The sequence below is a fragment of the Bombus affinis genome, chromosome 14 (genome assembly GCF_024516045.1).
Source record: "Bombus affinis isolate iyBomAffi1 chromosome 14, iyBomAffi1.2, whole genome shotgun sequence".
Taxonomy (NCBI): Eukaryota; Metazoa; Arthropoda; class Insecta; order Hymenoptera; family Apidae; genus Bombus; species Bombus affinis.
In genome coordinates, this window is record NC_066357.1 from 4,104,158 (window position 1) to 4,110,080 (window position 5,923).

Below are 5,923 nucleotides of genomic sequence, written 5' to 3' on the forward strand. Positions count from 1 at the left end.
ATGGTGGAAGAGTACGGTCCTCGGGAAAAGCCACGTTCGGCCCTCTCTCGTCGCGACGAGCATTTAATCAATGGTAGGGGATGCTTAGTGGACTTAATCTTAGGGAACTGACGAAAGAAAAAAATGAGAGAGCCGACGAAGAAGGGGCGTGGAGAGGCGGAATCGTAGCGAACGTCGAAATTTTTGATTGCGTCGCGCGAACGATGAGAATAAACAGAGGGTGATAGAAGCGACGAAGAAAGGACGAAGTAGCGATTGAGAAAGAGATTGGGCGGGGAGTTAGAAAGCATACGAAAGATACACTATGAAATATCAGGAGAAACATTTACGTAGAGTGAGAGAGAATGCGAGTAGGAGAGAGAGAGTGTAAGATTTTGCTGCGTGTTGCGGGGTGTATGTCGAAAAATTACGCGCGTACAGAAACGCGAGCTGGACGAAATTAACGTGTAACGAAGCAGGAAAGGGAATTGGAAGAATAGTAATGAAAAGCGGGTGATATAAGAGAGATAATAAATGGAGACGTTGTACTGAGAAGAAATAGGGGTGAATTAGGGAGAGAGAGAAAGAGTGACAGAGAGCGAGAGCGAGAGAGAGAGAGAGAGAGAGAGAGAGAGAGAGAGAGAGAGAGAGAGAGAGTGAGAGAGAGAGGGAGAATGAACGGGTGGAATGCGAAGCTAGCTTAAAAAAAGGCACATTCTGTCAATTTGTCAATATTGTCATGATTCGATAATGGTCGATTGGTATGCCTACGATTGAACTTCTATTTACCGGGTGGATGTATGATGATTCAGTACGATTCTTATAATTATTATCATTATTATTCTTAATTAATTAATTGATTATCATTATCAATTATCATTAACAGTGCGAAAGTAGGAGTAATAAACCACAAAACAGAGAAAACAGGAAACCGATGATAAAGCAAAAACACAAAAAAAAAAAAAAATAAGGAAAGAAAGGCAACCACTTATATTATTGTACATATTTACTTGTAACTGCTATTCGTATTGCAGTGGTTTTGTTCTCTCAACAAATGATTTCCTCGATTCTGCGGGAAGAAAAAAAAATGAATAAAATAAAATTTGTGTATTATTAAGATCCGCGAGTACGTTTCATTTTCCCACTGACCTATCCTAAATTAGCCAATCTTAAATTACAGGAACAAAAGGTGAGAACAAGAATTTTTTCTTTATTTTCTTCGTCGTTTTACGGGGTTAATTTTCAGCTCGAAATTCAATTCAACGAACTTTTTTTTTCTTACGCGATCGAGTTCCACTCTTTCGAATTCGGGACGGTAATTTCACGGAATCGCGACCGTTCGTGGTAAAATTGAATCCGTGCCGCGTTACATTCCTGGATCTTTTACGGCATCGAAGATAAGCTATCTATCGGCGTGCGCGACGATCTCGCGTTTTTATTTGTTCTTCGAAACGATTTACCTCTTCGGCCACCCTGTCCTCTTTCGACCGCGAAAGATCAAACACGATACGCGCGTTCTGTCGCCATCTTGTGGATTTATAACCGTATCAGAGTATTGATTTCTTACTTGTGGGCAAAAATTACAGATACCGTCGCTCGTTCTTTCCTAGAAATGAGGGTTTCAATTTATTATGAGACGTAATCAAGTTGCAGCGCCGATACCACGCACGGACCTGTTATCCTGCCAATGCGCTGGATTATTGAATTATCCGAAAGTGGTTGCGTGTATCCGGGCTTAAGCGTATTTATAGCTTCGTTTTGCCGCGGAAACGTGTTTGCGTTTTGTAATATTCGGTTGTTTAATTCATGAAAGACCGAGCAGTAAAGTAATCTATAGCAGTTACATAATCGCATCATTGAGAAAAGTAAATAAACTAATTTATGTACTGTTTTATCAAGGTAGCAGAAATGCATTAAAATGTTATTATAATTATATTTATATACATAGAAAAGATTTTAAAAGGGATATGTGATCATAATACTTCTATTTCCCCAAATTTTACAAAATTGTTGGATCTAGATAGATGATAATAATACTCATTAAGATAAGCAGACAATTCAGGAATCATATGTTTCTGTGAGATTTAAAAAATGTAATCATAGGATTCCGTATGATAAGATAAGAAAATTAAAGCATTTAATTGCCGAATAAAAGCAGTCTCCGATTTTAAAACATAAAATAATCTCTAACGAGATATGATGTACATACTCTGTATTCAAAGAAACAGTACATATCCGAAACAACTATTACTGGCAAGAAACTTGTGAAACAGTATAAAACCTCTTATGTTCGTGCAATAATCGTTGTTTGATTTAATAAATATTCAATGCTACTAAATTAAAAAATAGTCTTCCTAGAAAACACATTGAAATAATATATTACATATACTACTTATATAAAATCTCCTATGAGAGATAGAATCAAATACATTTGATTAGAGTAAGTTCTTGTAATTTCATCTTAAGTGTCCTTCGCTTTAAGTTTAATATTTAGCATTTGACGCAATCCTCAAATAAATTCCATTTCATTCCTGTCAATAATTCCTATCAAATTCTCCAAAATTAGAAACTATCAGCAATGAACTGCGTATCACCAAGTCCTTATATATTTCTTTGGAAACATCAAAATCACCTGGAAACCGAAACAAACTTAACAGCGATATTCGTTTCATTCAAATTCCACCTCGAAGGGAATGCAATCCGAGAGACGAGCAGAGAAGATCCACGAGAAATTCCTGACAAAAACGAGGGTTCATCCCCGGCTTCAATCTCAAGGAAACATGCATACTTTGGTGTTCCGAGTTGCGAGGCAAAGTCCGTGAGGACTCGGCACGTAATAAGGTCTGGCAGAACGAATCGAGTTCGAAGGTGTGAGAGCTCGACGTCGGACCGAATCAACAGAATGGAAGAGAAGATCCGGACAAAATGAACGAAGTGACGTCATTATACCGAGCTCGAGCACACAACGTGTCTCGCAAAGGAATCGTGATCCATGTCTGTATCGAGGTTTGTGACGTAATGACGGTGAAGCACGCGTTGCTACGCACCCCACTAATTACGAGACACCGAGTACAATCGGACCCTCCAAGCGAAATCCGGCCAACCTACGCCCTTCGAGCCTCGGTCTCCGGGCGACCGAGTTTCGCGGAACCATGTATCACGAGCACGCGCTGCTTAACGACACGTGGCTCGTTTCCGCATGGCCGATACCACCCTTCCGCCAAGGACGAGTCTACCTGGTCGAAAGTGTGTAGGCGAAGATGAAGATACAACGGAAGAGTGAATTAGATCTTGACGAAAAAAGGTTGCATTTGTTGGATTACATGTGTCCTTGAGAGTTCACGGACTTGATTTTTGAAAATGTGAAAAATGATATTTGGTAAAAGGTTGTAAGTGGAAAAGAGATTGGCCAGTAGAGTGGTCGAGTCTATGTTGAAGTTGCTTGCTTGATTTTTGAAGGAAAAATTGAAGAAAATAGATCTTTGTGGATGAAAAGAGCGAAGTTTGAAGACCTGTAACGATAGTTGAACTTACATGTTTCTGCAATTAGAATCCTGTTTAGACCATGGACCTTTTAGTATACTAAAGAGGACAAGAATTTTCCTATTTTAATTGATAATACCAATATAGCTTCTCACATTGTACTATTACATTTGCATATATAAGAAGTTAGAAAGTAAGAAATTTAGTTCCTCGATAATAGTGAAATTATGCCTTCAATTAATTCACTAATTGTTTTAAATGAAGTAAATTTTCAATTTTGTGCAGCTACAATATCTACGCATTGATATTTTAGAATTTAAATGAAAATGCTCTTTGAAGTAAATCTCACGTAACAATAATGTAAATGAAAATTTTGGAAAATATGATTTCGCTGAAATGCACACAAAATAAAAAACTATTCTGGGTAGTTGACAGAATGAGAATAAGTAAACAGTGTTTCGCTTAACGCATCCTCTACTACTAAATCCATCAGTGGAAGGGGTATACAAGGGACGTGTACCTATCCTTCCCATGATTTCCGTCACTTCGTCAAAGTAGAATAGGTCAACCGAGAACGTATAGTCAGTGTGGTATAGCCACGATTACTATCATTATCGTATATAACATGGGAAATTATATACTTTAATAATAAACTTCATCAATTATATCAAAATATTTCTATTCGATATTTGCATTTATCTTATTTTGCAATTAATATTCAGACACCACGGGAACAGAGCAAAGAAGGGCAACCGAACAAGAAGTTCAATTCGACTATCCGAATAGTATTATGATCTTTCTGCATATTTTATGGATTGTTGGTGTATGTCCTATATATTATAACACTGAAGTGTACGGATGTCGCAATAAATACATATTAACTTACCATTTAGTCACCAGTAAATGGTAATTGAACTGTTTTTATATTATTTTGTTGTTAAGAAAAAAAATTATCGAACAATTCTTCGAAGATTGATATTGTCTCGTAGATATTCCGTTTAGAAAGCGTTTTACAATTATTCAATCTCATAGCCAATTTTGCCAAGCCATAATTTCTTGGCGTGGAAAATTTACGACTCACCTATCGCAGAATAATCAAGAACACCTTTCTGCCGCTAATATTACTGACGTTGCTGACTCATGCTGAAGATACATTCATAGCAGTCTCAGTTGAACGATGTACATATATCACACAAGGAATCTGTTAAGAAATTTAGTACAATTAGAATGTTCCAGAATTCAAAAAGTCAATTCTATAAGATTTTAAGTTTTAGTGAATTTATTATGCGGTTAACATATTGATTTTAAATAAAGAAAGAAATAGTCCACATTTATGTTACATTTCGTTATGAACGGATAATAAAGTAACAATGTATTAACAATAAAAATGCTATTACTTTCATATAACATGCAAAAAAAAGCTAAAAATACGTACTCAAAACTTTTCTGACGATACGGTGAATCGCACATTCAATTCTTTGATCATTCTGAAGCTGTCCCTCCAATGTATCGCAGGCATCGATAATATCGATTGTACTTTGGCGCCTTTGAAATGTTCTCGCGCGATATTTTTTACTGAATACTTGAATCAAATAAAAGTAATTCCTCGATAAATAAAAGTTAAGAAATGTATTATATTCATAATATATTGTAAAACTCGTTTAATATGTTACAGATTATTAATAAAATATAATATCAGCAAGAATTATTAATTAGCTAGAAAAGATAAACTATTACACATGATATGCTCCTATGTTATTAATTAAATTGTTAATCAGTATTGGTTAAGCATAACAATATTAGGGAAGGAGAAAGATTTTGAAATTAATACAATACTCAATAAATAATAATTATATGTCAAAACGCTCTTCACGTTTATGATATAAAATTTACAATACCATTTTATAATCTATGTGTGTTTAAATATGTACAATGATTTAGGAACACGTAATTGAAAATTAAACATTCAATATCATTTGCATTATTACGTAATTATTGTTTTTACACTATATTAGCACAATTCTTGTTAGCATCAAACATTGCAATAGCCTAATAAGTTATTTTAGGACTATTATTTCTATATAGAAATATTATTTAACCTTCTAAAGTTATTTATTACTAATACTTACATATAGTTTTCGTAGATTTAAAACTTTCTATATAAATAACTAATTTTCTAAAGTCTATTTGTATCGATTTTTTTACGTAATAAATAGATTGATAAACGTCTTGATATAGATAAATTAAGATATCGATACAAATTATATACTCTATTAAGTCAATACAGTAGATCGTTTCGAAGAGCCTCTTGAAAAGACAGGGTGATATTTCGACATGCATCAAATTAATAATTGACTATCGTTTCGAAATCTCCTCATTGACTACAGTAGTTGGTGGCTTATATAAAAACTGATAAAATATAAAGATTATGCAATATGTAAAAGTTGACGAGTTTTAAAGA